Here is a 23768-nt window from a genome sequence, read left to right as displayed (position 1 = left end):
GGAGAGGCTGAACCCGCTCAGGTACATCCATACAAGGGGAAAGAGGGAAACAAAACCTAAAATAAAGAATAAATAAAGAGTAAATAAAACAAAAATTAGCACCACTATATAGATAAAAACTGTCCATTCGAGGACAGAAAAAAGAATGGCTGGAGGGGGCGGGCGCCTAAAACTTATAGGTGAACTGTCCTATCGGGGTTAGGGGGCGGAGCCAATACCCATGTGTATGCCGCCATGTTTGGTCCAGGAAATATATATATATATATTATATACACTTAGGATTTTCATGTGCATTTAAAGAAACATCATTAGGGTGAGGTAGGTATGAGTCAAGTAATTTGTTTGTGGTTTTAAAAAATGGTTTATTCACAAAAACAATACACATACAAAATAAAATTGGTGAAACAACGCACTATGCCATCAACAATACCGCCAGCAAGTAATGTGCGGAAAAAGAAAAACTAGTAGGACGTGTTTTTTTCTTTAGTGCGTCCACTAGCAGTTAATTCTTCCACTCCTAATGGAGGAATATTCCAATAATAATATTCAAAATATTACAGTAGTTATACTTTTTCATAAACCTGACTTAGTAAACAAGTTTTATTTATGAGTCATTTAAGCTAGGAATTTACTCCTGAAAAAGTGAAAATTACCTGTGTCAGGTTCACAAAATAATTCACTCTGACAAATTATATTTTGGCTTCAACCGTCCACAAAACATTCTTCCAATATCCTTCTGGTGTCTCCAAATGATCTTTAGCAAACTGTAGATAGTCAGCAATATTTAGGAGAGAGAGCAAGGACGATCTCCTTGCCATCCTGCCATACTTACCATTACTGTTCAGTTTTCTCCTGTTGGTAGATTTGTGATCATCAAGATTTGACAAAGTGATACAGGCCTTCATTTAGTTAGAGGTTATCCTGGGTTCCTTTGTAATGTCTCAGAATATTGCATAACTTGTGGTTGGAGTTATCAGTGATGGCCTTACACTACTAAGTAGGGTACCAGTGGTCTTAAAATTCCTCCATTTGTACACCTTATTGTTGAGGGTTGATGTGGTGGTATCCAAATGATGGTTTTGTAACCTCTTCCAGCTTCATAAGCATCAACGTCTCTTTTTCTGAGGTCATCAAATACCTCCTTTGTTCAGTTCATGATACAGATCTACAAATTTGTTGTTTTGTATTTGTATATGTGGTCAGGCTTTGCCGACGAATATCCACTCTTTGTCCAATCTTACTATTTCTGTGATATGAAGGTCTAAAATATCCTTTTAAAGTATATTCAACTCAGTTTACGCTCCTAATACATAGATTTGGTAAGATTGCACATAAAAGATAGGCACCACTTTCTTTTGCCATACTCTGATATGGGTTTGGATCATATTTTCATAACATTAAAAATATAATAATTTGTATTTTATTTATCTGACTAGGTTCCCTTCATCTAGAGAAGCAATGAAGCAGGCTGTGTACTGCAGTGACGAGTATATTGGCCCATTAAAGGTATTTTATCTATCACTTTGCTTCTGTACACTGTTTGTTCACTTACCCTAGTTGCTATTTAAATTAATATTGCATAATTTTAGGTTTAGGTGGGATAATTATTGTGTATATATATATATATATATATATATATATATATATATATATATATATATATATATATATATATATATATATATATATATATATATATATATATATATATATATATATATAGTATATGTTATGATCATGTCTGCAGCGTTTACTGCTGGCTGCAGTGGTATTGCAACCCAAGCAGTTCTGATGTCATTACATGCATTTGCTTGCATAGTTTGGTTTGCACTTAAACTAGTTGCTGATTCCATCTGCAGTCGCTCTGAAGTTAATGACAGTTTAATATGCTTTTGTGTAAACAAACATTGTCTGCTGCAATGGAGGGGCAATCCCTTTCCTGCAGGCTGCATATCATTGTCTGCCTTTTCCTGCTGTCAGCCTGTGATTAATTACCATTCACTTGTGTGGGAATCTGCAGGTCTGCTCCCATTGGATGACCTCAGTATAAAGAACTGCTTCCTGCAATGCTTGATGGGCTACCATAGTCTCAGATTCTGTCTGTTACTCTGCTCGTGCCCCACCTCGTTCCTAGTCCGTGTGGACTGCGCTGACTCCTGCGAAGGGGTCAGCGAGTCCTCCTAGTTCTGCTCTTGTTCTAGAAGTTGTTACTCTGCTTGTCTTGTGTCATATATTGGTTCATCGCCAATATATACGCATACTTGCGCATTTTGTTATTTTCCTTGTATTCGTGTTACATTGATACATCAGTGTCGCTGATATATACGTACACAAACTATTTATTTCCTGTGTTCAGTTAGTCAGCCTTCCAGCACGTTTTGGTAGTTTGCGCGTATCGTGAGCACCCGTGCTGAGCTAGTATCCTGCTCCTGGTCCTGTTTGTGGATTGCGTTCATCTCTGCGAGGAGATAACGAATCCTTCTGAATCCTGTCCTGTTACCGTTTGTGGATTGCGTTCATCTCTGCGAAGAGATAGCGAATCCTTCTGAGTCCTGTTCCCTGTATTGCTCCAGTGCTAGTCAGTGTTCCTGCTTATGTCATATATCGGTTCATTGCCGATATATACATATGTTAGTCAGACGTTAGAAATAGTTTCATTGATAGCTGTAATTGTAATACGCTAGGAAAACATACTTATTGTATATTTGTCTGTGTTACGTTCATCTATCTTGATCCTGCTATTTCCTGACTATCTTGTCCTGTCTTTGTGAGGCACGCCATCGCTGCAAACGCATTGGCTGCCTCATTCCAGTTTGTCTTATTGTGGACGCTTGCTGTCACTAAGTAGTGGCTAGTTAAGCAAGCGTTCATTCTGTCTACCTGTCCTGATCTCCTCAGTCCTGGTTTATGCGCTCAGCGCTACTTTGCGCTGAGACGTTATTACGAAAGTGTTGTTTGTGGCTGTTCGGATCTGCACCGGCTCTGTGCACCACAATCTCCTATTGGAGTCAGTCCTCTCCTCCACTAAACTGGGGATATCCTGATCCCTTGTGCTGGTGTGTGTACCTCCTTCACGTCAGCTTATGTGTTGCATGCTGACTGTGGAGAATACACCCTCCAAGCATAACAGTATATATATATATATATATATATATATATATATATATATATATATATATATATATATATATATATATATATATATATATATATATATATATATATATATATATATATATATATATATATATATATATATATACAGTATATATATATATATATATATATATATATATATACATACACACACACACAGTGGCTTGCAAAAGTATTCATCCCCTTTGAAGTTTTCCACATGTTGTCACATTACTGCCACAAACATGAATTAATTTTATTGGAATTCCACGTGAAAGACCAATACAAAGTGGTGTACACGTGAGAAGTGGAACGAAAATCATACATGATTCCAAGCATTTTTTAACAAATAAATAACTGCAAAGTGGGGTGTGCGTAATTATTCGGCCCCCTGAGTCAATACTTTGTAGAACCACCTTTTGCTGCAATTACAGCTGCCAGTCTTTTAGGATATGTCTCTACCAGCTTTGCACATCTAGAGACTGAAATCCTTACCCATTCTTCTTTGCAAAACAGCTCCAGCTCAGTCAGATTAGATGGACAGCGTTTGTGAACAGCAGTTTTCAGATCTTGCCACAGATTCTCGATTGGATTTAGATCTGGACTTTGAGTGGGCCATTCTAACACATGGATATGTTTTGTTTTAAACCATTCCATTGTTGCCTTGGCTTTATGTTTAGGGTCGTTGTCCTGCTGGAAGGTGAACCTCCGCCCCAGTCTCAAGTCTTTTGCAGACTCCAAGAGTTTTTCTTCCAAGATTGAACTGTATTTGGCTCCATCAATCTTCCCATCAACTCTGACCAGCTTCCTTGTCCCTGCTGAAGAGAAGCACCCCCAGAGCATGATGCTGCCACCACCATATTTGACAGTGGGGATGGTGTGTTCAGAGTGATGTGAAGTGTTAGTTTTCCGCCACACAGCGTTTTGCATTTTAGCCAAAAAGTTCCATTTTGGTCTCATCTGACCAGGGTACCTTCTTCCACATGTTTGCTGTGTTCCCCACATAGCTTGTGGCAAACTGCAAATGGGACTTATAATGCTTTTCTGTTAACAATGGCTTTCTTCTTGCCACTCTTCCATAAAGGTCAACTTTCTGCAGTGCACGACTAATAGTTGTCCTATGGACAGATTCCCCCACCTGAGCTGTAGATCTCTGCAGCTCATCAAGAGTCACCATGGGCCTCTTGACTGCATTTCTGATCAGCGCTCTCCTTGTTCGGCCTGTGAGTTTAGGTGGACGGCCTTGTCTTGGTAGGTTTACAGTTGTGCCATACTCCTTCCATACTCCTTCCATTTCTGAATGATCGCTTGAACAGTGGTCTGTGGGATGTTCAAGGCTTTGGAAATCTTTTTGTAGCTTAAAGAGACTCCGTAACAAAAATTGCATCCTGTTTTTTATCATCCTACAACTTCCAAAAGCTATTCTAATGTGTTCTGGCTTACTGCAGCACGTTCTACTATCACCATCTCTGTAATAAATCAACTTATCTCTCTCTTGTCAGACTTGTCAGCCTGTGTCTGGAAGGCTGCCAAGTTCTTCAGTGTTGTGGTTCTGTGATGCATCTCCCCCTCCTGGCCCCTCTATGCACACTGCCTGTGTGTTATTTAGATTAGTACAGCTTCTCTCTGCTCTATTATCTTTTACAAGCTGGATAAATCCTCCTCTGAGCTGGCTGGGCTTTTACATACTGAGGAAATACATACAGGCACAGCTGTCTGCACTCTGCAGGAAGAAACAGCCTGACACTTCAGTGTAAGATAGCTGCAGGGGGAAAGAAACACACAAATGATCTCTTGAGATTAAAAAGGAATGCTGTATACAGCCTGCTTGTGTATGGATGTATTTTCTATGTGTGGACATGCTGTACATCAACCTACTTGGCAATCAGGCAATGTTTATGGGCAACTGACTGCACTCAGACCAAAGGGGGCTGAATAATTACGCACATCCCACTTTGCAATTATTTATTTGTAAAAAATGTTTGGAATCATGTATGACTTTCGTTCCACTTCTCACGTGTACACCACTTTGTATTGGTCTTTCACATAGAATTCCAATAAAACTGATTCATGTTTGTGGCAGTAATATGACAAAATGTGGAAAACTTCAAACTGCTTTTGCAAGCCATTATATATATATATATATATATATATATATATATTTCTCTATAAAGATTAGTCATCTAAATGGATTGTCATTGTTTTGTTACTCATCAAGATTGTCGCTTTTATGAAGGCACATTTCTTAAAGCAGGAGCAGGTTTTTTCTCCCTGTCCCTGGTAATCTAAGTTTTAAAAATAGAGAAATGCAGTAATATACCTACCATATCGTCACATCAGAAGCCGTATTGACCCTACATTAGAAGTGTCAAATCGTTAGTTACAATGTGGTGAAACAGTTGCTGTGACCTGCATTGTGGCTGACTGCATACCATCACTGAAGAAGTGACAATAAATAGCAGAAGTTGTGAAGGTCAGTGTGAAACAGACCATTGCTTTCCAATAACTCTTATGGAATTTACCACCTTGAAAGTGGTAAATACCATGAACCCTGATGACGTGAGAACAGTTCAAAACAAAGTAACATATTTGGGAAGTACAATAAATAGTGCAAAATACCAAATATTTTATTATACAAAAAAAAACCTGTATTCTCCAAGGGAGTTTCTAGGCAATATTGCTCCCAGAGAGGGGGTGTAAAAATTTCCGCCTGTAGGCTCAAATATACTATTGGTAATGCCGGTTTTTGCAGCCCCCACTATTGGTTGGCCAGAGATTTATTAGGTAAAGAGAGCCCAGGGCTAATCCTGTCTGCAAAAATCTGTGTCTGATGACTGGTGGTGTGACCTGTGTGTACCAGAAGTCATGGAATGGTATGGGAACAGTATGTTATGAGTATGATCAGCTGATTTGTAACGCTAATTTGTTGAGAGCACTTTCTGCTTTAGCACTTGACCATGACCTGACTTATCACATGCTTCTCCATGAGTTCTGGTGCACACAGGCCACACTACCAGTAATCAGACACAGTTAATTTGCAAACAGGATCTGCCTGGACTTTCTACCTTCACTGGAAGCAGCTGCAGAGGGAGGTATTTCCTAAGTTTCTTGGGATGAATAAGTGCTACATTGCCATTAAGGAAAGAAGTGTGATTTTCTAAAGGAACCTGAAATTTGAAAAGGAGTAGTCAAGTGACTGTTCTTTTATTTTAAGACAATGTGAACCAAAAATATATTTTATTTAAATACGTGTGCTTATATAACAAGTTGTAGTAAAGATTTGCCTGCTACTTTTGTACTTATTTATTTACTCTAAACACATATGAGAAAAGCCGTTTCAGAGCAATGAAAACCCTGAAGCCTGAGCATAGTGTGGGTCTGGCGGGCCCCCCATCAAAACTCAGCAGTGCATCAGTGGGGGAGGGGCTAAGGTGGACCAGTTCTGTGCTTGGCTTCTGGATAGCTCCTTGTGACTCTTGATGCATGTGACGTGCACAGATGTGAGCCACAAGGAAATAGGCTGTACAGTAGCTACTGTAAAGAGAGAAGCAAGGACATGTCCCTCAGCTGGAACAAAGTAATGTATGATGCTGACTCAGCTCTAATGCAAACAGAAATTAGTCCACGGGACCTTAGTATATGGAAATTATTCGTAGGGGAGTCACTGATCTGGTAAGAGGACCATCAAACCTCTTAAATGTTTTGTTTGGATTGTGCTGACTCTGGTCCACACATTGCACAGGACCTAATTTCCCAGGACCCTCCGACAAAGTGGGGGCTATTATTATGCTCCTGACTGAAACTAGACATGGACCCAAGATTTGACTTTGCAGAATTCAAGTCACATTGAGCAAATGAATTTTGCATCCCAAAGGACAACTTTCAGGGTTTGCAAGAGTGATCGTGGAGAATATTAGCTAACCAGGTCATGCTTTGGAGTACTGACCTAATCAGTCAGCACTATAAGTGATGTGGGGGCACAAGGGATGGTCAATGAGATGCAAATAATTTTGAGTTGATGCAGCATTATGCAAATTTTATATGCAAATGTATGCAGCTAGTAAATGAACCAATCAAATCCTGCCAAGGTAAAATTCAATTGGCCTATTTTCAAGCTGTATAAAATTGCATACAAAATTTACATAATCCTGCATCATCTTAAAATGATTTGCATCTCACTGACCTGACTTTACTACTATTCTTCTCAACTTTTGTGCCATGTCCCCAATAGGGATTATTGGGCACATGGCACAAAAGTTGAGAAGAATAGTGACCAATGGAGAATTATCATGATTTGGAAAACAAGTGCATTATTAGTACACTAGACACTTTAGCCCATTTAAAAACGGGCTAGGTCTGTCAGTAATCCGCCGTGCACGCGCACACTGCCCGTGCGCCTATACACGACTGCCCCTTCTCGCCACGTCCTCCTCCGGCTCTCGGCAGTGTCTCTGCGTCTTGTCCCTGCACATGCGCAGTGCTAAAAAGCACTGACACACAGACAGACGCAGGGACACTTGCCTATTATTAGGTAGGATTCTTTGATTAACTGGTACAGCACCACTGTATCATGTATCTATGGCTCTGTAGACTTCACTACAGCACCAGAGACGTAGATAAATATATGGTGCTATTTGTAGCGGCACGCACCTTTAACACACTCTGACCCCCCCCCCCCCCTCCTGCAGCAGGGTACTGATTGGTGAATTGAATGGGAACATATATTTCCTAAGCCAATCACTGTGCTCGTAGTAAATGAGCACCAGCCTAAGCTACCTGTGGTCATTTACAAAGTGAAATTGAAAGAACAGGTTTGCACTACTTCCTGTGTACTAATTAGCACACAGGATAGTGTGGGATCATCTAGGATCATATATAAACCCCCCATTAATTTTAACCCCTTATTTCCCCCTTGTTTTTCAAAAAATGGGCAGCATTAAAAAATTGTCTAAGGGACTCAGCTTTTTTAATATGTATGTCATATAACTATTATTTTTTCAAATAAGGCCTTGTAATTATTGCTATAGTATAAACAAATGGTAAAATGCACCGTATTTCCAAATAAAATATTGTCACTATACATTGTTCTAGGAACATAATTTAAATACTGCAATAACCGGGACAAATTGGTAAATACAATGTGTGGGTGTTATCTATTGTAGCACATTTTGCTTTAGAACTATAATAGCTGAAAATTGAAAAATGTTTTTTTTTCCCCTTTATTTTTTTCCCTTTCTTTTCCCTTTAAAATGCATATAAAATAAATTGATTCTTAGCAAAAAAATGCCACCCAAAGAAAGCCTATTTTTTGGTGAAAAGAAAAACCAATACATAGATCATTTTGGTGTAATAACTAGTGATAAAGTTATTAGCGCATAAATAGGAGGAGCGTGATGTGTAAAAATTGCTCTGGTTTTTAAGAGAAATAATCTGTGGTGGGGAACTGGTTAAAGAGGAACTCCAGCCTAAACAAACATACTGTCATTAAGTTACATTAGTTATGTTAATTAAAATAGATAGGTAATATAATCTCTTACCCACACTGTTTTAAAAGAACAGGCAACTGTTTGATTCAATGATGGCAGCCGTCTTTTTGGTTGAAAGGAGGTGACAGGGAGCATGAGACACAGTTACAATTGTCCTGTGTCCTGGGCACCTCTCCCAGTTGCTAGGCAACATGAATAACAACATAGGAAATCCCATCATGCTCTGCACAGCATCAGGGAAAAAAAAAACCCCGGGCTTTTTTTCTTTGATGGGTGGAGCTTAGCTAAAAATGCAGCTAAAAATGATGCTTTGGTAAGAAAAAGAAAGTTCTGATGCTGTGAAACTGTTAAAGAAACACCAAGCCTTTTCAGTTCTGCTGAGTAGATTTTTAGTCCGGAGGTTCACTTTAATGTTACTTTTCCAAATGTGAGCAGTTATTTCTTCCGTTTAGTAAGGATTAAGAGATCGTAGAAAGGTACTTACACTTAACAACCTTATAAGAAAAGTCTTCCAGGGAAAATAAATGATAAGTTAGAATCACTTGCTATTTGCTTTTGATCACTGTAGCCATTGTTTAGGCCACATCAGAAGGACATAGCAGTGGTGGGCGATTGCTTAGTAGTGTGATTTGTCTATAGCACTATAGATCACCACGGAGCACTGCTGTAATATATTAGTCCCAATGTGGGTTTAATGAAGATTTTTATACTGACAGTTATTGTCCTAAAATAACTCAAATCAATATAACTTCCAGCGTCAGCATCAAGCATTTTTTTTTATTGTTTACCTTGGATTTATTCTGAAAGCTATTTAGTGAAAACAGAATTTCAGAGCGCATAAGTAGTAATTTAGTTCATGACCTTCTCTGTAGGAAGATTTTAATGAAATCCAATAAATAAAGTAAAGTTATTCTCCAAGGAGTCTTGGGTCTCTTGCACATTCTTTTCCAAGATGTTTGCAGTTGGATGCTATAGTCATTAGGTCATACAGATACAACATAGAAACTTTGCATCAAACAGAAAATGCTAAACTACTAATAACAATAACTGCAAATAACAATAACTGCAAAAGCACAGTTTAGAAATACTGTCTGCAGTAGCCAACAAAATATTGATCATTCAGAATTCTTTATTTTGTTTTAAATCTCAGGAATGAGAAGCATGTCTTATCAATCAATATATACTGTGTAAATAAAGAGTAAACATTTCAAGGCAGTTGTAAAGCAGTTATTTAAAATAAAAATAAACATAGCAAGGAATATAAGCAAACGATAAAATACCGTATGTAGAATAGAAAGAGTGATAGCCAAGGACAGCAATGACTCAAACCATCTCATCAAGAATTTCAAGTGGATCAGGCAATTGTATCACAGGGATTATTATCAACAGATCTTTCCAGGCCCACACTCACAAAGAAATTTAAAAAAAAATCTGTAGTGTTTTGGATTTAGTTTCATTTGTGAGTCTTTTCAGGCAACACTGTATAGAAAGTGCTCAAGTCACTCTCATCAGCCAAACAGCAAGAGTGAGATGTATAAGAACTTTACTGTAGTATATCGTAAACACATGAGGCTTGTTTACCACTGTAGTGTGCAATGGAGGCAGAGACGGGGCCCAGTTAACTACAACACATTTACATTTTGGAGATTTTCAGCTTAACTGGCAAAATGGGTTCAAGAGAATTAACAAATAATTATAAACCTTACTGCATGCTCGAAGTGAAAATAAGTAATGAGACATTATCTTAGAAATGAATCAGGTGTGGGACAGAAGAGGCAAGCAAATGCAGCGACTAATGGTATGTACACACCTGCGATAACGATCGTTCGTTAGGAACGATAGTTGGACGAGCAGAGCAGTAAATGCAAATTAGGCAACTGAGAATGTAGCGCAGCGATTGTTATTGCAGAAACAAACAATCAGTGAAGAATGGTTGCGTACGCACACGGATATTACGTAATGTTTTACAAAACATTTAGATTAACAGCAAAATTGATGGTTTTTGTTTTTTTTTCAAAATTCTCACAGAACGATCGTTACCAAACACAATACACTGGAAATACATAGGTTCCAGCTATATGCGCAGTTGCGCACTACATTCTGTAACGATCGTTCTCGCACGATTGCTTTACACACCTTTCTTTAACAGCGATGATCGCGCGATAGGATCCAACTTGTTGGAAAATTCGCTCGTGCAATGATTGCACTTTCCTCGCTCTCCTTAACGATCGCTTCTGATCGCAACAGAAAGAACTTTATGCAATTGTCGGATGAGCGATCGTTAATTGGTGTTTACGAACGATCGTTACGCAAGTGTGTACGCAGCCTAAGCAACAGAGCTCCAGAAACATACCAGATGCCATTACTTACTGTTTTCTTTTCCCTGATTTACATTCTTAAATGTATCACTGGTTGGGACATCTTTAGTGATGGCAAGGTGTATCACCGTGGAATGTATTTTTGTTGTGTTTTCCAAAGTTTGCAGAAACATCTGGGCCCATTTGCAATTCACTTATTCTCTTGAGTTTTCTTCTAGGCGATTATTTTTTTAATCTATGCTTTAAAATAACGTTTCCACGCTTTGCATTTGAAAATGTACCAAAAAGTTGGGTGAACAACTACTGTCAATTATTTTGAGTAGCTTGCTGGTGGTTTAAAAGGCATTTTATTGATAAGGTTTGAAATGATCTCCTAGGAGAAATCTCAGGAGGAAAAGTGAATAGCATATGGACCCTGGTCTCTAGATTGTACTGGCAGAAGTCTGCATAACTAAAGCGCATAGGCTAAACATCACTGGAAGGGCTGGGTTACAGACCAATATATGGCAATCTATAGATATAGGAAGTGTTTCTGATGGCGCAACCAGCATAATTAATGTGAAATTGGGTATCCTAAATCATTGAGTACATTCTTCTGTATGTGGTTGCATCCTCCCCGGCCTCTTAATTGTCCCAGGATAACCTTAGGCATCTGCTTTAGCTTTGGTGTTCTGCATCAGTGCAGCCTGGCCGCACGCGCCCCTCCGTCTCATTCCTGCTACTGGGAATGTTCTGCGCCAATTTACATTCTGACATTTTTCACAGGCAACATCTTTAGTCCTATCAGGTGCAGGTCTGTGGAATGTTTGTTTCCTTAGAGTTCTGAAGCCAGTACAAAATATACATGGTCTTCCAGAATGGTTTGGGAGGAGAATTTTGAATAGGTAAACAGCCTAGGCTAATCATTACTGGACGGGTGAGGCTACATACCAATATACAGCAATATATATCTATAGGAAGTGATGAAACTAAGAAAATAAAATAAAAGTGGTTCTCTTGAATAATTAACTGCATTCTACTATATATCACTACAATGCCCCTTTAAAAGGTTGAAAGGGTAAGTCTTCAGTCCTAAAGTTTTTTTATAGTTTAAAGAAAACCTGAACTGAAAATGAAAAGTCAAAATAAGCATACACAAGTCATACTTACCTTCCATGTAGTCTACTCCTCAGTGTCTTTCTCCTGTCCCGCGTCCTGTTTGTTCACTGTGATCAAGGGGATTTTCCGTCCTCCATTTTGAAAATGTCCACTAACCATAACAGCTTTCTGGTCAGCACACAGTTAAACAGTATCATCGCCCACTTGAGCCATAGGGAAACATGGACATTACCTGGTACATCAGTTTTCCTCTCAGCTATAACTGACAGCAACCGATATTTTACTAACAGCAACTGGTATATTTCAGATCTGACAAAATATTGTCAGAACTGGAAGGGATTATTGTCAGAAGAAAATGGTGAGCTTCTGAGAGAAACTGATGGCAAGGTAACTATGTAATGTTCGTTTGAACCTACCTCATGTGTTTACGTTAAATATTTTTACTCAGTACAGGTTCTCTTTAAATGTTATAACGGATAAAAACAAAGTTTAATGAAAACCTAAAAGGAGCAGAAAGGAGCAGGCTATAGAATGAAGTCCCAGTAGCAAGCTTAACCTCTTCCGGGCCCTGATGATTAAAATTTACGCCGTTTACCTCCAGTTATTCCTGCCAGGGAGTAGATTTCAATCACCCCCACCGCGCGGTCTTGTCGCTCTCGCGTTTCGTGCCGCTGTTGGTGCTGCTGCAACTGCTCGCTCTGCTGCCGTGCTGACAGCAGAGCTTCCGCATATCAGTCAATTTCATTAGCTCCTAACCCCGTGATTGCTGTGAGCCAATCACAGCAATAGCAGTACTAAAAAGGGCAAAAAAAAATCACCTTGATCCTCTTTCTCCCCGGACTTCAATCTACTACTTTTTTACCGTTCCCTGCTACTTTTTACTATAATAAATATAATTTTAAACTCTTGCCACAAGATGGCCGCGACCTCGTGAAGTACTTTCGGGCCATCGCGGCTCTCTCCCTGTGCTGTTTGTACTGAGACTGTGACACATAGGGAAGAGTCGCTTAGCACAAGTGTGAAAAGCTATCACAGATAAAGTGACAGCAGGCAGGGGGAGGGAAAGGCTGTACTGCAGGCAATACTCTGCTACTTCCTACAGCAAGAGGATTCGACTTCTTAGACGAAAAAGAAGGATCGCCGCATACAGACACCGGAGGACAGAGGAATGGTGACTACTGCAAATGGTATGTACCCATTAAAGGGACATACCTATGAATTACATTCATGTTAAAAAAAAAAAAAAAAAACCCTGTAAAATTTTCTTCTAAAGTGGCCACAGCTGCCCGGTCCAGAAATGATTAATTTCTCCACAAGTACCAGCAGAGATAAATGTAATTTTGCCTTCTTAAAACAGAAGGTATTTGCGATAATTCAGCTTTACAGTCCTCAGCAAGATGTTGGCTGCACAAGCGTTTAGCGTTTTTGAGCGATCGCAATGTTTCAATTGCGATTGCTGAAAAATGCTAAAATGACCAGTGAAAAAACGCATTTATCACGTAAAAATCGCCAGTGCAAAATGCTAGCGCTAATTGCTAGTGTTTTGCGTTTGTAAGTGTGAATGGGCCCTAACACAAGCAGCTAGAAAAAAATTAGGCCAGGGACCTACTAGGAATTGCTGTAGAGCTTGGAAATTGCGCAAGCGCTGTGTGCAGCGATTCTTACGAGTTTTGCTGTGTTTTGACGCACTGTACAGACCAGTAAAATGTACAGTGCTTTTGATTAGTGATTTCTCTCTGTAAATAAAGTTTTATATACTCACCAGGTGTTTTGATGCTCAACTTCCGCCCATAGCCCTGCCTCCTATCAGAAGTGCTTCTAGTTAACATTCAGCCCTGAAATTGATGCAAAATTGCTTTGAAAAGTGATTCTAAAGCGATTTTGCAGCGCATAATCTGTGCATTGAAGTGCAAACGCTCCCAAAATGCTGTATGTCCTGTGATTACGATTGCATGTCCTATGATTGCAATTGCTCTGGTTGGTTCACCACCACTTTTATTGGCAAAGCGTTTTTAGAATTGCTGGTGATTAGTGGTGGGTCTCAGCCCAAAGAGAGTTCAGCCATCAGACCCAGAAAGTGGAACCATTTTCTATTTCAGACTTGTTACTGAAACATGAATAGATGAATAGAGTGATAATGCAATGTTGCATTCACCAAAACAGCCTTTCAATATCAACCAAAGAAAATAGAAAAGTCAGTCATGGTTACAGTTACATAGTTATTTTGGTTGAAAAAAGACATACGTCCATCTAGTTCAACCAGTACAAAGTACAACTCCAGCCTGCTCCCTCACATATCCCTGTTGATCCAGAGGAAGGCAAAAAAAAAAACGTACAAGGCATGGTCCAATTAGCCCCAAAAGGGAAAAATTCCTTTCCCGACTCCAGATGGTAATCAGAAAAAAATCCCTGGATCAACATCATTAGGCATTACCTAGTAATTGTAGCCATGGATGTCTTTCAACGCAAGGAAAGCATCTAAGCCCCCTTTAAATGCAGGTATAGAGTTTGCCATAACTACTTCCTGTGGCAATGCATTCCACATCTTAATCACTCTTACTGTAAAGAACCCTTTCCTAAATAAATGGCTAAAACGTTTTTCCTCCATGCGCAGATCATGTCCTCTAGTCCTTTGAGAAGGCCTAGGGACAAAAAAGCTCATCCGCCAAGCTATTATATTGCCCTCTGATGTATTTATACATGTAAATTAGATCTCCTCTAAGGCGTCTTTTCTCTAGACTAAATAAACCCAGTTTATCTAACCTTTCTTGGTAAGCGAGACCTTCCATCCCACGTATCAATTTTGTTGCTCGTCTCTGCACCTGCTCTAAAACTGCAACATCTTTTTTGTAATGTGGTGCCCAGAACTGAATTCCATATTCCAGATGTGGCCTTACTAGAGAGTTAAACAGGGGCAATATTATGCTAGCATCTCGAGTTTTTATTTCCCTTTTAATGCATTCCAAAATTTTGTTAGCTTTAGCTGCAGCGGCTTGGCATTGAGTACGATTATTTAACTTGTTGTCGATGAGTACTCCTAAGTCCTTCTCCAAGTTTGATGTCCCCAACTGTATCCCATTTATTTTGTATGGTGCTAGACCATTGGTATGACCAAAATGCATGACTTTACATTTTTCAACATTGAATTTCATCTGCCACTTATGTGCCCATATAGCCATCCTATCCAGACCCTGTTGCAATATGACACTATCTTCCTGAGAGTTGATGATTCTGCACAATTTTGTATCATCTGCAAAAATAGCAACATTGCTCACTACTGCATCTACTAGGTCATTAAAGGACTTATGAGGCGAAAAAGACCTAAAAAGTTAAATACCTGCATGTAATAGCAATGCACGGAGGGCGCCGTCCGCGCCCTCCGTGCCGTTCCGCCGGGTCCCCGCAGCTCAATGTGCCCCCCGGCCGGTCCCGACCCCCCAGACCAGGTCGGGCTCTTCCTCCTCCACAAAGATGGCCGCCGGAGCTGGCCGCCGCTGCGCAGTTCGCATATGCGCGAGTGCGGCTGCGCAGCTCTAGGGCCTCCCCCCGATCCACGCTACTGTTGGACCCAGTATAGACCCCTGTGGGACCCCACTGCTAACAGTCTCCCATTTTGAGTACGATCCATTGACCACAACTTTTTGTTTTCTGTCCATTAGCCAGCTCCCTATCCATGCACACAGACTCTTCCCCAGTCCTTGCATCCTCAACTTTTGCACCAGACTTTTGTGGGGACTGGGGAACAGTGTTGAAGGCCTTTGCAAAGTCCAAGTATATCACATCTACAGCATTCCCAATATCCATATTAGCATTCACTACCTCATAAAAGCTGAGCATGTTAGTCAAACAGGACCTGTCTTTAGTAAACCCATGTTGATGCTGAGAAATACGATTATTTTCTACTATGAAGTCATGTATAGTATCTCTTAGTAACCCCTCAAATAGTTTGCATACAACTGATGTTAAGCTTACAGGTCTATAATTTCCTGGATCTGATTTTTTGCCCTTCTTAAATAGTGGGAAAACGTGGACTGTACGCCAATCCACTGGGACTCTGTCAGTTGAAAGAGAGTCACAAAAGATAAGCGCTGCGTAATATGTTGGCGCTTTATAAATACAATAAATAAATAAATAAATAAGATAAAGGGGTTTATCTATAACTGAACTTTCCCTTAGGACCCGAGGATGCATGCCATCCGGGCCAGGTGCCTTGTCTATTTTTAATTTATTTAGTCTTGCCTTCACTTCTTCCTGCGTTAAAGGGACTCCGAGCAGTGCAGAAACTATGGAAAGATGCATATCATTTTAAAGCTCTCTTTCTCCTCTTTCCAATGATATATAAACCACCACCCTACGTCTTTTAGTTTTCGCTATTTTCGCGATTGAAATTGCCGCGACCGCGATTTCGATCGCGAAAATAGAGAAAACTAAAAGGTGTAGGGCAACGATTTAGGTGTCGTCAGAAAGAGGAGAAAGAGAGCTTTAAAATGATATCCATCAAGCCATAGTTATATTGTATTACACAGGACGACACTTTCCCCAGTGTCAGCAGCTCCATTCTGCTAAATGCAGCTGCTGACTTTGACAAAAAGTCGTCCTGTGTAATACAATATAACTATGGCTTGATGGATATCATTTTAAAGCTCTCTTTCTCCTCTTTCTGACGACACCTAAATTGTTGCCCTACGACTTTTAGTTTTCTCTATTTTCGCGATCAAAATCGCGGCCGCAGCAATTTCAATCGCGAAAATAGCGAAAACTAAAAGGCGTAGGGCGGCGGTTTATATATCATTGGAAAGAGGAGAAAGAGAGCTTTAAAATGATATGCATCTTTCCATAGTTTCTGCACTGCTCGGAGTCCCTTTAAGTATTTAATATTACAGTTAGAAGATTGAGACTCTTCTGCCTCTGTAATTTGCAACAGTGCTGTTTCCTTTGTGAAGACAGAAGCAAAGAAAGCATTTAATAACTCTGCCTTACCTTGGTCATACACCATTGAGTTCCCACCCCTAATCCTTTAGGAGTCCTATACAGTCAACATTTCTTTTTTTAGAGTTGATGTACTTGTAAAACATTTTTGGGTTAGATTTGATATCCCTAGCAATTTGATTTTCAGCTTCGATCTTTGCCAGCCTAATTTCTTTTTTACAATTTTTATTGCACTCCTTATAAATTGCTTAGTGCAGCCTCGGTCCCCTCCTGTTTTAGGACCTTATAGGCATTCTTTTTCCTCTTCATTTTATCCCTAACCTTTATTATTATTATTATTTAGTATTTATATAGCGCCGACATATTACGCAGCGCTGTACAGTGTATATATATATCGTCACTAACTGTCCCTCAAAGGAGCTCACAATCTAATCCCTACCATTGCCATATGTCGATATTATGTAGTGTAAGTACTGTAGTCTAGGGCCAATTTTTAGGGGGAGCCAATTAACTGTATGTTTTTGGAATGTGGGAGGAAACCGGAGTGCCCGGAGGAAACCCACGCAGACACGGAGAGAACATACAAACTCTTTGCAGATAGTGCCCTGGCCGGGATTCGAACCAGGGACCCAGCGCTGCAAGGCGAGAGAGCTAACCACTACGCCACCGTGCTGCTGCTTCTATTCATCCATAGAGGCCTTTTTTTTATTCCTAGACATTTTGTTTCCATATGGGATATACATACTACAATATTGATTAAGAATAAGTTGGTTCGTAGCCAAGTCTTGAGAGGTACACAAACCTTTTAGGATTCGAGAAAATTTGGGATTCGGGAACTTTTTGTGGAAAAAAACAAGTGATAATAGCAAAGATACAGTAATATATTTTGGTACAGTTCCTCCAATATCTGCATAGCTGGCAGAATGGCAAAGTGAGAGGGCTAGTTGCTTAGCCAAAAGAGATGGTCATAAGATGCAAATAACCTCAGCTTGTATGTAATATTCATGCAAATTGTATGCAGCACAGACTTAGTACAGTAAAATTAACTTCCTGTCAGCTTTGACTGCCCCGGTTCCAGCTTGCATACAGTTTCCAGTAAAAGACAGCAAAAGCGAAAATTAAAATAAAAAACACAGTTTGCTCCGTACCTCAGAAGTGGGAAGCCTTAGGATAGTCCAGAGGCTTTCTGGATCATTGTACAGCCCACCGTTCCAGTGCAGGGTCCCTGACCAGGAATGTCAAGCTCCAGTCCATAAGGGCCCGTTTCCACTTGCACGGTTTCTGTGACGAATCCGCAGAGTTTCCCAGCAGGCAAATTGCATGGGGAAACTCAGCCAAAGGGAGTAATAATGCCCGCTGGCTGAATTGCTTGCACTAGCGATTCGGCCGGCTTTTCCATCCTAAGTTGTGCGGGAGGCTGCGAATCCCATAGCCGTGCATGGCACAGCTGATGAGATTTGTCTGCGTACCCGCAGACCTGGAAGTGCCGCTGTGCGTCTCGCAGACGCGTGTGGCACAAGTGGAAACAGGCCCTAAAGGCTGAGGTCCTCACACATTTTTTGCACAGCTCAAATTCATTGATAGGACTGAAAAAAGTCAAGCCCACACGGCTCCGTTTGCTGCACAGGCATCTGTGTAGTGCAACCGCGAAGGGGGTGTGGCTAAGCATAATATTTTTTTCATCTCCTTGACCATATCTGTTGGCTAAAGCCTGGTACACACTTTCCATTATGCTTAGCCAATCACTGACCAATTCTACCACCTCCATATAGTATGAGAGTCAACAGATAACGCTCGCCTTGCAGCGCTGGGTCCCTGGTTCGAATCCCAGCCAGGACACTATCTCCAAGGAGTTTGTATGTTCTCCTTGTGTCTGTGTGGATTTCCTACTACTGTTTCCCCCCACATCCCAAAAATATACAGATAAGTTAGTCGGCTCCCCCTAAATTGGCCCTATGCTAGGATACATAGGCTAAGCGATACCTACATAAACATGACTATGGTAAGGATTAGATTGTGAGCCCCTCTGAGGGACAGTTAAGTGACAAGACAATATACAGTACTCTGTACAGCGTTGCTGAAGTTGTCGGCACTCTATAAATACTATATAATAATAATACTATGAGCAGATTGTCTAGGACTAGGTAAACCCTCATACTACATGGAAGTAATAAAATTAATTTATGATTGGCCAATCACTTACCAAAGTGTGTACAGGCGTAAGCCTCTAGTGCTCTCACCTTGCCCCAGACACTCCCTGCATAGAGTTTGTACGTTCTTGTGTCTGTGTGGGTTTCCTCCAAGTACTGTGGTTATTTCTCTCATGCCAAAAATATACTATAGGTGAACTGACTCCGAGCCATGGCAGGAATATTAGGCTATGACTGGGTAGGGACACAGCTTATTTGGACAGCAACATTAATTATTCAGTGAACTCTGTAAAGTGCTGTGGAAAATGTCAGCACTACATACATTTCTAATAATAATTGACCAGTCAATTACTTCTTTTCACAGATAGAGGTGTCACCATGTCAACTGATGTTGTCAGACATAAAGCAAAGATAGAAACATTGTTGTGTTTGCATTATTAATGATGCTTCTTGCTTGCTGGTCATATTTAGTCTCCGTGCTACGTTATCACCATGAAACCTGAAGTATATTTTTGTAATGTCTTTATCTTTAATGCATCTAATCACGACTGTGCATGTTTAAACGTTACTATAGTTAGAGCAACGGGAAGACTTGAGTAGCACGGACATTAACCCCATTTGAGTAGCATTACAGAGTCACTTACAAGAGACAGCTTTACATGACATTCAGCCTGGGGCATGAGGTGATTGGTAATGGTAATTAGTGATGAAGCAGCAGAAGCAGCAAGGTCAGTTCCGAAGACGTGCATGAATTAGAGGCGCTGTAAAAATAGGGTGCAGGATAAAGCCAAAATTATTATTTCCGGTAAGGAGTACTAAAATATCAGTTTATTAAAAAAAAATGGCTTAAAATTAGTGATTAAAGTGATTTCTAATGATTGTAAGTATTCCAAAGCCATATATATTTCCGGTGTATTCGTGTGTACGTCTTATATGTAGCCCAAAAATTCTACCAATATTTTACTAATCTTAAACCTAACCCTAGTCTCACACAGAACCCTCCTACTACCGATGCCTGACCCTAAGATCCTCCCAGGTGGTGCGTAATCCTAAGACCCCCTCCCCCCACTGGAGGTGCTTAACTCTAAGACCCCTCCTGGTGGTACCTAAACCTAAGATCCTCCCCTCCCATGGTGCCTAACCCTTAGACCCCCCTGGTGGTACCTGCCTAACCATAAGACCCCACGTAATTACAATTCTCAAAACGAATGTAAAAATGTAGAATTATGTTTCAAAAAGATAATTATAATTCTCAAAACAAATGTAAAAATGATAAAGTAGAATATCGAAATGTTGAAAAGTTAAAACGATAATTTACAAAAATGATTGTGAAAACTAATTTCATAATGATATTTTTCAAACCACTAATTCTGAAAATGAAAATTACAGTTTGACGGGGGCAGCGCCCAAATCGTCTAGTTTTGCGCCCAGTAGCTGATATTTCACATTAGAGCCCAATTTGACTACTTCTCAATATGTGCCCAATTTTCTTCCAAAGTAAGGAGTGATGCTGTGCCCACAATAGCACTGGTGTAGTAATACTACAGAGGAGAAATGTTAGCGCTGAAATGCACTCATATGCTGCTGTTGGAGTTTGGGAAAAGAGTGGACCCCCCCCACCCCCCCAAAAAAAATTGAATCCTACTGTAAACAAAGCCTGTGCACAAATGTACAACCTATGGCCATAAAACACTAGTTGCGTTCTCTGTGAGAGCAGGAATGCATGTAACGGGAAAGTTGCGCCACACAATATCTGTGTTGTGGTTCACATACAGTGATATACAGATTTAATGAAGTTTGCTCCGCTCTCACTGTAGGTGCACATGTTTTGTGGTAATGCGCTGCATGCAGTGTTTTGGGATGCTGCACCCCATTAAACCATACCACACCCGCCACACTGAACATCGCTTTCTTGGTGCATTGCAGTGTGACAGTCTACATTACAATGTGGCTGTAACGTCCCAACGCAACTTCCCAGGGCTCAGGGCTCGTTCACATTAGGGGCATTTTCTGCTTTTTTCAAGTGCAGGCGATTTTTAACTTGTTGAGGACCGCGTCACGCCAAAGGGCGTGCACCCCCAGGACTGCCTAACGCCGATCGGTGTAAAGTCCTGGGGCTGGCTTTTGCAGGAGAATGCGCGCATCTCCGCTTGGTAGGCAGAGCTCCGCTCCGCCTTCAGTCTTCCAGCGGCGATCGCCGCTTGGAGACTGTTAGATGGCAAAACTGATGTCTATTTACTACATACAGCGCTGTGATATAAGGCAGCAATGTACAGGGGACAGCCATGTCACTCGGCTGTCCCCTCCAGAGGGACAAAGGCGATCTACTGTGATAGACTGAAGCCTATCACAGCTGATCGCACCTATTAGCTGGTGGGTGGAGGGAGGGGGGAAGACACACCTGGGGTGCGATTTGACCCCCACCAACAGAGAGCTCTGTTGGTGGGTAGAAAAGGGGGGGGGGGGATCACTTCTGTGTTGAGTTGTGCGGCCCTGCAGCGAGCCCTTAAAGCTACAGTGGACATTTTTATGAAAAATGGCCTGGTCTTTGGGGGGGGGGGGGGGGGGGGGGACGGGTAAAGCCTGTGGTCCTGAAGTGGTTAAAATTGCCCACAAAAAACTGTGCAATGAATATCCATGAGAAGGTTCATAACAGCGTGGTTTGTGCTCTGTGCGTTCAGCAAAGCGGTGCCTTTACCATTTTTCGAGCGTTTTTGCTATAATGGAAGGTATAGGAAGAGCGGTAAACGCTCACAAAACCGATTTATGCAGCAATTGTATTCGCATTTTTTTTTTTACATAAATACATCGTATTTATTCTTTTCCGGGTCAAAGAGTTCACTTCCTGACTTGTGTCAGGGAGTGAACCTCAAAACCCGTTTTGGCAAAGTTCTAAGAAAAGCGCTTTTCTTAAAAAAACGCAGCAAACAGTGAAGCGCCGGTAGAGGAAAAAAAACAGCGTACAAAAACGCAAAACGTTTACATTTTCATTTTTAGGTGTGAATGAGGCATAAAAGAATTTAAATGATGTTCCATGCAGATTTCTGTGCCAATCAAGCATGCTGGAAATTTAGAAATTTGCTTTTGTTATGCCAAAATGTTATCCAGTTTTGAAGTTAATTAGTCATGTAAATGAAGTTAATTGATGTGCATGTGAAAATTGCATTCCAAAAAGTGAAAATGCGAACAAACAAAAGATATGGAACCTAAAAAAAAAAAAATAGCAAAACGCAGAATCGCAATTCGCAAATACAAAAAAAAAGTGTCCCAAAAATCACAGGGATAAGGCTAAGGCTGGGACCACACTTGTCAAAATAGCATCATTTTTTCTGCATGCAAAATTGTATTTTAACAGAAAACCACATGTTAGGCCTGGAACCCACTAAAGCATTTTATTGAGCGTTTAGGGAGCGCTTTACATTGGTAGCGCTTTCCCTAAACGCTCTGCCAATGTAAATAAATGTAACAAATTTCATAGTAGCGTTTGTGATTAGCAAAATCGCAATCACAGGACATGTAGTATTTTGGGAGCATTTGCGCTTCAATGTAAAGTATTGAAGCGCTCATGGCAAATCGCTCATGAATCGCTACACATAATGATTTGTGTGCAATTTTAAATTACTGCAAACTGTAAACAAAATTATAGTGAAATAAAAGGACCAAACAGAATTAAAAATCGCTGATCACAAATCACTACACAATCGCTGGCAAAAAGCTTACACTTTTTAAAGAGCCCCTTTACTGAAAAAAGTCCCCTGGGGGTACTTACCTTTGAAGGGGGGAAGCCTTAGGGTCCCAATGAGGCTTTCCCCTCCCTATAGCAGCAGGCAATCCAGCGCTGGCTCCCCCGAAGTCTCCCGCAGTCCTGGCTGACAAGCTACATTTATTTTTACCTTCCCTGGCTCCAGCGGGTGGCGCTGTTGTGGCTCTCAGCACAGAGATAGGCAGAAATAGCCGATCTCCGTTGGGTCTGCTCTACTACGCAGGCGCAGGAGATTTGCGCCTGCGCAGTTGAGCGGCCCAACAGCAATCAGCTATTTCCACCTATTTCCGAGTGGAGAGCTGATACTGCGCCTGCGCTGGAGCCAGGAAGGTAAATATTTACATTCCCGCTGTTCGGAGGGGTACAGCGAGACCGCCGTGGGACACAGGAGGACGGGGAAGCCTCGATAGGATCCAGAGGCTTCCTCCACCTGAGGTGAGTACCCCCAGGGGAACTTTTTCTCATTACATGTTTTCTTTAAAATCACTCCCAAAAGCGCTCATGAAATCGCTTACAAAGCGCTAATTAAAAATGCTATCAATTGCGCTAGCGATTTGTAGTGGATTCCGGGCCTCAGTCATTGAGATGGATTATGGTTAAATGTGTTTTGCAAAACGCATGCAAAACAAAAACTTAATTTTTGTAGAGTTAGGTTCCTCTCACACTAAGCAAATTGTGCTGCACTGCTATGCAAGCACAATGCCAGGTAGCCAAAAATTTGCATCGGGTGTTACCATAGCAGTGCAAGTGCAAGCATAGAATGAGGCATACACAACAATAAAAGTATGCCTCACTACCACTGAAAACGCACACAATTTTCACTGCATCACGCTGCAATGATGTCAGCTGCAAGGTGATAATGCAATAGACAGTGTGAATTGAGCTTAAT

General features: G+C 40.7%; 1 protein-coding gene across 1 annotated transcript in view; it reads left to right on the top strand.

Annotated features, from left to right (window-relative positions):
- Positions 1 to 1438: 1438 nt before the first annotated feature.
- HTR4 (5-hydroxytryptamine receptor 4) overlaps positions 1439 to 23768 on the top strand; it is a 724446-nt gene continuing 702116 nt past the window's right edge. The window contains exon 1 of the mRNA XM_068277120.1: positions 1439 to 1506. The gene's annotated coding sequence lies outside the window, so the exon portion shown is untranslated. The remainder of the gene's footprint in view (positions 1507 to 23768) is intronic.

Source organism: Hyperolius riggenbachi, chromosome 3, assembly GCF_040937935.1.
Source record: "Hyperolius riggenbachi isolate aHypRig1 chromosome 3, aHypRig1.pri, whole genome shotgun sequence".
NCBI classification, from domain to species: Eukaryota; Metazoa; Chordata; class Amphibia; order Anura; family Hyperoliidae; genus Hyperolius; species Hyperolius riggenbachi.
The sequence above is the reverse complement of the archived record's forward strand: the minus strand, read 5'-3'. Positions and strand labels throughout refer to the sequence as shown.